Source organism: Onthophagus taurus, chromosome 11 (genome assembly GCF_036711975.1).
Source record: "Onthophagus taurus isolate NC chromosome 11, IU_Otau_3.0, whole genome shotgun sequence".
NCBI lineage: Eukaryota > Metazoa > Arthropoda > Insecta > Coleoptera > Scarabaeidae > Onthophagus > Onthophagus taurus.
The window spans coordinates 26,703,899-26,716,329 of record NC_091976.1 but is presented as its reverse complement, the minus strand read 5'-3'; the positions used below and the strand labels follow the sequence as shown (position 1 = coordinate 26,716,329).

The 12,431-nt window shown below is 34.0% G+C and overlaps 1 long non-coding RNA gene across 1 annotated transcript in view; it reads left to right on the top strand.

Annotated features, from left to right (window-relative positions):
* Positions 1-11,959, top strand: part of LOC111414355 (uncharacterized) — a 68,756-nt gene extending 56,797 nt beyond the window's left edge. The window contains exons 12-15 of the long non-coding RNA XR_011641907.1: positions 1,871-2,077; positions 7,275-7,518; positions 11,134-11,446; positions 11,519-11,959. This is a non-coding gene — a long non-coding RNA (uncharacterized lncRNA). The remainder of the gene's footprint in view (positions 1-1,870; positions 2,078-7,274; positions 7,519-11,133; positions 11,447-11,518) is intronic.
* Positions 11,960-12,431: the final 472 nt, after the last annotated feature.

The window sequence follows — 12,431 nt, the reverse complement described above, 5'->3', positions numbered from 1 at the left end:
CTATTTATTCCAGTTATAACTCTTTCCAGTAGCTGATAAATTGCTTTACTTGTTGATCTTCCTTTTATATAACCATTTTGTGACTTGTTGAGTATTTGGTTTTTGTTCATTAATCTCATTATCACTATCTTCTCGAAAATCCTTGCTATATTAGATATTAGCAAAATTTTATTTTCAAAGTACATAACACACTGCAAGCTACTATATTAACTCAATTAATGTGCTCAACCATGATCAGTAAGTTGTGCTCATATTGCAAATCCTGCTTAACACCTCTAGGAAAGAGTATGGATGTGGAGATCCAACCCATAACAACTATCTTAGTCGTAGCTCCAGTAATACCTAAGCGTTCTAAAGATGCAGTTAAACGAAACCGTTTCAAAAACTACTTTGAAATTCAGGGAGAAGATTATTCCGTATACTTTGTGAGAGCTAGGATTCAAATAATGGCTCCTAACTCCTAACGTGAAAGGTTGAGAAACACACATACTTTTAAATCCTTGGTAATTTTCTATTAGGTTTGATTATGACATGATATTTAACAATAATTAATTTATAGAAAATAAGTTATTTGCTGAATGTAAATTGCAAATAGTTGTAAATCAAAAATGGAAAAGTATAAAATGATGTCAAGCATGATTAACATCTAGCGGTTGTTAGAAGTCCATTTACGCTTTGTAACCAATTAAATGGGAATTGCCGGTTGATTGTTCGCGTCGAATTAGGAAAAGCGCGGTGAAATGGCGTTCGTTTCGCGATTTCTATTCCGCGTCTGGTCCATTCATAAAAGTGACCGCCATTGATCGGCGTCTATCTACATATGTTAATGAAAGCGACCGGGCGAGTTTCTACGTTCGTCCCCTGGCTGACTTTTCAAACAGAACTAACACGGGTCGGTCCCATTCACCTCGGCTACATGAATGGGAAAGTAGCCGTTTCTATTACTACCGCTAGGAATGCAGCAAGAATTTGCTAACCAAACGGGGCGTTTCGATTTTGAAATTGTACCGTATTAAATCTACTAAAAATAAGTTAGTTTTCTAATTGACCCAAGTATCATTTATTTTTTTTTTAATAATACTATAGCCATTTTCGTGACTTCGGAAAAAGCAATCAAGTTCTTTCTAGATTATTCTCGTCGAGTATTTTTAATCAGTAAAAACTTGGGCGGAGTGTTAATTTCCCGGTTTCTGCACGCCGGAGGTGGCGTCGGCGTCGGCGGCCCGGGAGCATAGAAATAAGAAAACATAAATAACAGGTTGCCCCGTTATAATGACGTCACGTCCGGAACTCATTATTTCCGGCGTTATTTCGAGTTGCGCCCTTAATATCGCGCGTTTACGTTTCGACTACTGATGGGGCCGGCAAGGCGCTATCTCATTACTCATAGAAGAACGCCTGAGGGCAGTATTAACGATGGGGGCGGTGGGTGGACGTTACCCACTACTCTTCCTCACATTTCCCCCCAACAGGTTCGCCAACGAAATGGAGACGGAAGCTGGAGCCACTTCGCAGAACAGTTATTAACAGGATGAAAGGAGATACTTCTGAGAAGATTTTCACCTAATTCTTGACTTTATTTAAAATCTATCTCAATCATAAAGGAGTCATCAGAAATATGGTATTAACCTTGAGATTATGTATTCGTAAAAAATAAAAGGCAAGAAACTTGTAGTTTTAACAGACACAAGCATTGACCCCATTCAGAAACCCCTCTCTTTTAATTTATGACAATCACGAAACTCATGTTACTCTACAAGTAAAGTATAGTAAAGAAAATTTTATCACGATAAATTTTTTTATAACATTACTTTTTATATAATTTGTAATTATGATGGAGATGAAGTTAATTTTTATGATCTTATTGCAGATGGCATCGACGATTTAAATGATGCAAATGAGGAAATGACATAAAAAGGAGAACAGTGAACGTTTATCTAAAGCCAAGGAAAGTTCTGAACCAAGAAAACGAAGATCTAAACTTTGAAACTTGTCTAAATTTGAGCATTTAGACGTTGGTTCTAAAGGTGTTTTGAAGTGGATGACTTAGGTTTTGGATAAAATAAAACCATTAATGGTGAGTAATGGGCTATTGCCTAGGCTTACACCTAGACACTATAATGAGCAAAAAGTAGACATGAAATTGTAATACCAGACTTCAATACTTGCTTTTACAATTGAGATGTGGGTAACGAAGAATTCATAATGGCATAGTAATCATGTTTAATTCAATACCCAACAAACTTATTTTGACATTACCTCAATATTTTCTTCTTGCCTTTATGCTCCTGATGACTAATTTAGAAACCAGCAGATTGTCGCCCGCATACAGATTATAATCTAAGTCATAATCAATTAAATAAACAACAATATATACAAAGTACAAGCTTAGGTCAAAAATACAGCCTAGCGACATCTGGATGGGACATTATTGATGCTGACAACCCTGAACTTATTGCTTAGTACTTTGTAATGATACTTGTTGCCATGGGCCTTAGTGACGCCCAAGTTGAACATAGTGGTTGTGGCAGAGAGATAGCGAGAGGCACGGATGTAGGAGAATGTTGAATTTTCTCGAATTGTTATCTTCTTACGAGAACACAGCTTATAGTTGTAAATAATTAAGATAAGTTATTTTCTGATTGCTTTAATTACATGGGTTTTGTTGAACGAGTTAACGCTAGAATATGTTTAGATATTTTTCCTGAGCATGTGGATGACTTCAATGAAGGTGCAATCCGATTGCTGCCTATTACTTTGGACTAAGAGAGGTTGTAGTGACTAAGTATTGACTCTGAGAAAAGATGGAGCTAGTGTGACCGTTTATGCAAGTGATAAGCTTCCTTGTGGGAAAAACGGACAATAACTTCTTTATGTGATTTGACGAAAGTGAAGCAACATTTACACCTTATAAGAAATTTTCTGCTCTTTCTAATGATATATGATAAAAGTCGATCGTTGTACAAGCAGTTAGTTGCAAAAATCAACCATCATTCCAAATTCTCTTCGTGTTTTAACTCTTTCCAGGACAATACCGTCTTTATGTGATAAGAAGAAACTCAAGCAGCATACATATCTTATAAGGAATTGTTTGAGCTCTCTAATGATATATAATAGAAGCTGATCACACGTTTGTATAAGTTATATTTCACCAAAAACGGCTAAAATTGTATGTTTACCAGTTTTTAAATATTACTCGGGCATTAACTTCTTTATATGATATGACGAAAGTGAAGCAATACATACATCTTATACAAAATTTTCTACTCTTTCTATTGATATATGATAGAAGTTAATTGCACCTTTCCACAAGGAGTTACATGCAAAAGAACTCCAATCATGCCATAATATCTTTGTGTTTTAATATTTTCAGGGACAATACCATTTTTATATGACAAGAAGAAACTCAAGCAGCATACATATCTTATAAGCAATTGTTTGAGCTCTCTAATGATATATAATGGAAGCTGATCACACTTTTGTATAAGTTATATATCACCAAAAACGGCTAAAATTGTATCTTTACCAGTTTTTAAATATTACTCGGGCATTAACTTCTTTATATGATATGACGAAAGTGAAGCAGCACATACACCTTATAAGAAATTTTCTGCTCTTTCTAATGATATATAATAGAAGTGGATCGTACCTTTGTACAAGCAGTTACTTGAAAAATTCAACCATCAACTCAAATTCTCCTCGTGTTTTAAAACATTCCAGAACAATACCATCTTTATATGATAAGAAGAAATTCAAGCAGCATACATATCCTATAAGCAATTGTTTCAGCTCTCTAATGATATATAATGGAAGTTGATCACACGTTTGTATAAGTTATATGTTATCAAACACGGCTAAAATTGTATATTTACCAGTTTTTAAATATTACTCGGGCATTAACTTCTTTATATGATATGACGAAAGTGAAGCAACCTATATACCTAATAAGAAATTTTCTGCTCTCTCTAATGATATATAATAGGAGTCCATCGTGCCTTTCTAGAAGCAGTTACTTGCAAAAATCAACCATCATTCCAAATTCTCATCGTGTTTTAACTCTTTCCAGGATAATATCATCTTTATATGATAAGAACAAACTCAAGCAGCATACATATCCTATAAGCAATTGTTTCAGCTTTCTAATGATATATAATGGAAGTTGATCACACGTTTGTATAAGTTATATGTCATCAAACACGGTTAAAATTGTATCTTTACCAGTTTTTAAATATTTCTCGGGCATGAACTCCTTTATATGATATGACAAAAGTTAAGCAACACATACACCTTATAAGAAATTTTCTGCTCTTTCTAATGATATATAATAAGAAGTCGATCGTACCTTTGTACCAGCAGTTACTTACAAAAATCAACGATCCTTCCAAAATTCTCTTCGCGTTTCAACACTTTCCAGGACAATACCATCTTTATATGATAAGAAGAAACTCAAGCAGCATACATATCTTATAAGAAATTATTTCAGCTCTCTAATGATATATAATGGAAGTTGATCACACGTTTGTATAAGTTATATTTTACCAAAAACGGCTAAAATTGTATCTTTACCAGTTTTTAAATATTACCCGGGCATTAACTTCTTTATATGATATGACGCAAGTGAAGCAGCACACACATCTTATACAAAATTTTCTGCTCTTCCTAATGATATATAATAGAAGTGGATCGTACCTTTGTACAAGCAGTTACTTGAAAAAATCAACCATCATTCCAAATTCTCCTCGTGTTTTAACTTTTTCCAGGACAATACCATTTTTATATGATAAGAAGAACTTTAGCAGCATACATATCCTATAAGCAATTGTTTCAGCTCTCTAATGATATATAATGGAAATTGATCACACGTTTGTATAAGTTTTTAAATATTACTCGCGTATTAACTTCTTTATATGATATGGCGAAAGTGAAGCAGCACATACAACTTATACAAAATTTTCTGCTCTTTCTAATGATATATAATAGAAGCCGATCGTACATTTGTAGAAGCAGTTACTTGTAAAAATCAACCATCATTCTAAATTCTCCTCGTGTTTTAACTTTTTCCAGGACAATACCATTTTTATATGATAAGAAGAAACTCAAGCGGCATACATATCCTATAAGCAATTATTTGAGCTCTCTAATGATATATAATGGAAGACTTGTTAACGCTAAAATATGTTTGGACATTCTCCTCAGCATATGGATGACTTCAATAAAGGTGGAACCCGATTGTTGGAGTGAGAGAGGTTGTGGTGACTAGCTATACACTCTAAAAAAAGAAAAGAAGGAGCTGGTGAGGCGGTTTATGCAAGTGATAAGCTTTCTTGTGGTTACTAAAATCGACTTCTCTAAACAACTGTGGATAAACGTAGTATGTGCTAAATCGGAGTCCTTTAAGAATTTAAGACTTGTATGTTGAGATTTTTCGTGTTTAAGGTGGAATATAGGTACCACATAATTTGCTACGATAAGACAAAGAATATCTTATAGATTGTATCTTGGGTAACAACATCCACTTCTCAAATTTCTAGGTAGCATCTTTACATAGATGTCCATTAAGGATTAGCGACTTTGCCTGTATTCTTCAGGCTACAGTAGACATTTCAACTTCGAATCAAATTTCAAAGTAGAACGAATCTTTTAATTGCGTTTATAAATTGCGAAAACTTTTACTGTGCCTAAACTATGTAGTATAAAGTAAAGTTGTTGAGAGCAGTTAGTATCTATGAATTGGAAGATAAAGTGCATATAATGTGTAACACAATAAATTATTACTATTTATAGTTTGCTTGATAACTTGTTAGGAATTTGTTAATAACAAACAAAAATAGAATAATTTATAAATGATTTGATAAAATATATTATTTGAAATTGTACTTATTACTAATTAGATGTTAACGTACACCTGTAAAACGTTTATCTCCGTCGTAATGTTCGTTTGTTAGTTGAGAGAGTTAACGATTACCGGTAACCAACCGTTGTAGTCGAGCGCGTAACAATGTGTTGCGCTTAAAATTTATGTGCACAACCGTTTAATACGTGTTATTAGGGACGAGCGTCTCGAAAACTCCATAATAGAATCTATTTGTTGCCGAACGGAGTTCTCTCGACGGATTCTCAACTACCGATCGCGATAAATCATAGATAATTCGATTTAATTTACGACCGCTCCGATATTTGTCCGTGTAATTATGCGAATTCGCGGTTCCGATAATTGTACCTGTGTATGTAAATAACAGAGTTGAGAGTCCTTCTCGTGTCATGCGAATATACTTTACGCTGTTTCCGCGATGTACAGAATTACTATAGTTTGCAAACTTCCCCTCGCAAAATGATTTATATTAATAAACACTTTCCGCTTTGAACGGTTTAATTACTTTATTAGAAAAGAAATTGATATGTGTATAACAAAACAAATTAAAATTAAAAGATCTTTAACCTCGTTCCGGTTACGCAACAAGAGAAGGTGATCGAAACACAAAAGAAGATGCCGGTGGAGAAGACAAAAGGGAATGCAACCGGAGTCTTCGATCGTGAATGGTGTGGCGGTGGGTCGAAGGAATAAGAAGAAGGAAGGATCGTGGTCAAGTCTTCTTCGTGGACCACCCGAGCGTCCCCCGTAATTAAAACGCGATACTATATTTACGGCTCTCGTATAATCAGTATCTATATGTAAATCGCCGCCGCACTCGTTATTAATCCAATATTGACGTTATATTTAAATTATACGGTTCATTCGGTATTGCACCGACCCGGACCCAAGAGGATCGAGAGAGAGACTTCTTCGTGCCGTCGAGAAAGTCGTTATTATGCGGCTAATTATCGGAGGTCGGTCAGTGAGCCTCGATTATTTACGGCGCCCCGAAGAACGCGCGCGCTCGCTATTTATTTCTCGTACAGAAATAATTATCTCTCGGTGATCTCTTTTTCGGGACCGCGACTCCATGCTGGATAAATAATAAAGAATGCCCAATTACCGCGCACGGCCGGCGTATTTCATTTTTACCAACGTCCACTACGCGAATAAAGTAGCAATTACGTCGACGTCATTTTCAAACGACGCCGACGCTTCGCGACCCAATCTTCATGTCGACAAGATTTATTAATTCTTAAAACTTTAATTTATTATACTTTTAATCACAAAACAACACAAATCACATTTTTATGATACATAATATTGAATAGAATAAGAAGCACGCCTTAATAAGAAGCTTTTAAAGTAATGTTTTGTTTGTTGTGACTTTATGTATTCACTATTATCATGTTCTTTGCAGGGGTCAATCTGGAACAAAGAGGCAAAATCACTAAACTTAAAGACAGTGAAAAGGAGATGCTAAAAAGAATAAAAAGAAACGAAATGAAAACAAGCAAAAAGAAGCTACTTGGAGCCGAAAGAACCAACTTAGAAATAACCAAAAAATTAGTAATAAATTAAAAGAAAAAAAAAAAACAAAATAGCCAGAAAGATGTTAATACCGCAAATGAGGATTTGGAAAAATGCTAACCAAACTGAAAGAGGTTACATAGAAGAGGTGATGTTAACATAAATGCTTGTCTAAGATTTAGCATTTAGAGGTTAGTTCTAAAGGCAACCTCGGAGAGAGATACGGAGGTGTTTTGAAATGGATGATTTAGATTTTTCATAAAATAAAACCGTTCTTGCACAACCAATCCATTAATGGTGAGTAATGGCTCATACCTAGGCACACAGTGAGCAAAAAGTAGACATGAATTTGTAATACCAGACTCCAACACTTGTTCTTACACTTGAGACGTGGACAAAGAAAAATTCATAATGGCACATAATAATCATATTTAATTCAATGCCCAACAAACTTATTTTGACATTACCTCCTGGAACAATATTTTCTTCTTATCTTTATGCTTCTGATGATTGATTTAAAAACCAAGCTGACTATCGCTCGCATACAGATTGTAATCTAAGCCATAATCAGTTCAATAAATAACAATAATTGCTCTTCAGTACTTCAACACACAAAGTACTGTCAACGATACTTGTTGGCGAAGACGTTAGTGAAGCTCAAGTTGTGACAGAGAGGTAGCGAGAGGCAGCGATGTAGGAGGAGGTGAAGAAACCCAAACAATCAAAAACTTTAATTTAAAAGTTAAAATTTAACGAATCAACTTAGAAATAACCAAAAAATTATTTATAAATCAAAAGGAAGAAAAGTGCTAGAAACGTTGAAACCGAAATAGCCAGAAAGATGTTAAAAATGCAAACGAGGATTTGGAAAAAATGCAAACCAAACTGAAAGAAAGCTGAACAAAATGAGAAACCCTGAAAGAAGCTGGAAATAAGACAGAAGAGGTTACATAGAGAAGAAAGAACGTAGTCAAAGAATTATATGATATGACGAAAGTGAAGCAACGCTTACACCCTATAAGAAATTTTCTGCACTTTCTAATGATATATAATAGAAGGCGATCGTACCTTTGTACAAGTAATTACTTGCAAAAATCAACCATTATTCCACATTCTCCTCGTGTTTTAATCCTTTCCATCATCTTTATATGATAAGAAGAAAGTCAAGCAGCATACATATATTATAAACAGCTGTTTGAGCTCACTAATGATATATAATGGAAGTTGCTCACACGTTTGTATAAGTTATATTTCACCAAAAACGGTTAAAATTATATTTTTACCAGCTTTTAAATATTGCTCGGGCAATAACTTCTTTATATGATATGACGAAAGTGAAGCAACACATACATGTTATCAAAAATGTTCTGCTCTTTCTATTAATGTATGATAAAAATTGATTGCGCCTTATGACAAGTAGTTACTTGCAAAAAAACTATCATCATCCCATATTTTCCTGGTGTTTTAACATTTTCAGAGATAATATCATTTTTATATGATAAAAAGAAACTCAATCAGCATAGAGATCTTGTCAGCAATTGTTTGAGCTTTCTAATGATATATAATGGAAGTTGATTACACGTTTGTAGTTATATTCCACTAAAAACTACCGAAAATAGCATCTTTGCCAGCTCTTTAATTTTATTGGGCAATAACTTCTTTATATGATATGACGAAAGTGAAGCAACACATACATCTTATAAAAAATTTTCTGTTCTTTCTAGTGATATATGATAGAAGTTGATTGCATCTTTCCACAAGGAGTTATATGCAAAAGAACTCCCATCATTTCATAATATCCTTGTGTTTTAATATTTTCAGGGACAATACCATTTTTATATGATAAGAAGAAATTCAATCAGCATACATAGCTTATAACCAATTGTTTGAGCTTTCTAATGATATATAATGGAAGTTGATCACACATTTGTATAAGTTATATTTCACCAAAAACGGCTAAAATTGTATCTTTATCAGTTTTTAAACATTACTCGGGCAATAACTTCTTTATATAATACAACAAAAGTGAAGCAACACATACATCTTATAAACAATTTTCTGCTCTTTCCATTGATATATGATAGAAGTTGATTACACGTTTCCACAAGGAGTTACATGCAAAAGAACTCCAATCATGCCATAATATCTTTGTGTTTTAATATTTTCAGGGACAATACCATTTTTATATGATAAGAAGAAACTCAAGCAGCATACATATCTTATAAGCAATTGTTTGAGCTCTCTAATGATATATAATGGAAGTTGATCACACGTTTGTATAAGTTTTATTTCACCTAAAATGGCTAAAATTGTATCTTTACTAGTTTTTAAATATTACTCGGGAATTAACTTCTTTATACGATATGACGAAAGTGAAGCAATACATATATCATATAAAAAAATGTACGCTCTTTCTAGTGATATATGATAGATGTTGCTTGTACCTTTTCACAAGTAGTTACCAATAAAAAAACTACCATCATCCCATATTTTCCTGGTATTTCAACAGTTTCAGGGACAATATCATTTTTCTATCATAAGAAGAAACTCAAGTAGCATAAATATCTTATAAGCAATTGCTTGAGCTCACTAATGATATATAATGGAAGTTGATCACACGTTTGTATAAGTTGTATTTCACCAAAATAGCCGTTTATGGTAAAATTATACCTTTACCAGTTTTTAAATATTACTCGGACAATAACTTTTTTTTCACTTTTGTCATATCCTATATATGACAAAAGTGAAACGACACATACATCTTATAAAAAAATTTCTGCTGATATATGATAGAAGTTGATTGCACTTTTTCACAAGTAGTTATTTGCAAAAATCTTCTCTCATCCCATATTCTGCTGGTGTTTCAACATATTGGCTGCTGGCATATTTGCCAGCTTTTAAATGTTACTTGGGCAATAACTTCTTTATATGATACAACGAAAGTGAAGCAACACATACATGTTATAAGAAATTTTCTGCTCTTTCGAATGATATATAATAAAAGTCGAGCGTACCTCTACACAAGTAGTTATTTGCAAAAAAGCTCTAATGATATTTAATAGCAGTTGATCACACGTTTATATAATGACGTCAAAATACTGCATAAGTCAGAAATGTAATAAACAGAGTAAGGACACTGTAACGATGCTGAAATAAAAGAATCTAGAGTATTATGTAGAAGATGCTAGAATAACAAAAAAGATAGCAAAAATTAGTTAACTTAAAATCGGTGCAAAAGAGAAGTAACATTTTAGGAGATAATATGAAGCCAGAAACAAAAAAACCAGAAGAAGTCAAAATTTAAAACACTTACCAGGAAATAGAACGAAGCCTGAAGCAAGGACAGCTACAAAATTATATAAAGACGAAAGAAAAATTCAAGGAATAAGCAAGACGTTGTGAATATTTAAATCCAATTCAAATATTTGGCCGGAACTGGGTTTGGTTCACAGAGATCAATCTCTTATAATGTTTAAATCCAATCCAAATATCTTATCATTAACATTTTGTGTTGAGTTAGGTTTATGACAGGTTGACAAACCCAATCAAATCCAGTCTAAATATCTAATTCTTTTGAAACGATTGTTCTATGTTCATCATATCATAAAAAAAAGTTCATACAGCAGAAATATATCAAAGGCATAAAATTGTGCAAGTTCTTGATGTTTTCTTGTGGTCAACCACAAGTCGTAACCTAAATAATCATTTTATACGTAATATAAAAACAAGAATTTCTTTTTTGATTTTAGAAACTGGATAATTTAAAAATCCAAAAAATATTACTAAGAATATCGATGATGGTGGCTTTCGCGGGCAATTATATTGGAGTGCTTCACGGTCGCTCCTTTAAATATACGAAAGATCGGGAAGATATGATAAGGACACGGTATTGTACTGGGGGAACACAACCAACGGGCAAGATGAATGGCAGGGCAGGATCATTAATTACTTCGATCACGATGTGGAGCATATCTGGCGCTACATCTTTTCTCTCTCGCGAGCCGCCTACACGAGCCTCCACATGTGTGCGAGTCAGCACATGCACTTGCTGACTTTAAAAGGGTAGGTAGCAAACCTCAAAACATTTTAAACATTTTTAATCAAATTATTTAAAACGTTTCTTCTTGCTTTTAGATTTGTATATGGTTACAGTTCCTACAAAGGCGTTTTCTCGAACACTTTTATAAGTGATGTTGGTACCGTATACTGGTATAGACCAAGATGGTTTAATTACCATTACCTATATTGGTCTACATTCGCGAGATGGTAAGAGCCGATCGAACGACTGTGGTCGCCGACGACCCGCATCGAAACTGGGCATTGATTATGGTAAATTATGCGGTGAATTTGTTCGTTTACATAGACGGTCCCCACGATACTGTCCAAGCCATGAGAAATGACAATTGCGGACAGTCTCATGTCGCCGAAGATAGACAGGGACCGTTCGCTTCTTGGATCTTCTTGTATCTATCCGATATACACCAGAGTGCTTACTGTTAGAAGTTACAAGCGGAAAATATCTATGTATATACTAAGATAAATAGAATAATAAATAAGTATAAACATTATACAAGTTTTTTTTTGGTAATTGAAGATGAATAAAATCTTTTTCGACTTCGTTTCGACTTTGATTCTTTCAACAACACCCCGACATGTCCAAGTTGAGGCGCGGGACCGATTGGATCTTCTCTCAATGGTCCTGTCGGCGTCTGCCCTCGCTAAATAAATCGTTCCTACGCTTATACATCACATATCCATACGGTCGTCGTCTTCGTCTGGTCTCCAATGGAATGCTTAAGTTGGGACGTGCATTTCCGTCAGGACTTCGCAGACTCGACGCAATGGCCCTTTCGTCTTCTCATTCTGACAGAACCGGATTTACATGTCCAAAAATCAATTTAAATTCATCAACAAAGAGATATCATTAATTTTAATATACATTTTATTCCTGTCAAAAAAAAAATCTGTTACGTTTATTAAATTTATTTTAAATTGAATGTTAAATTAATTATTGATTTATTTAAAGATGCTAAATCCGATCCTGAAT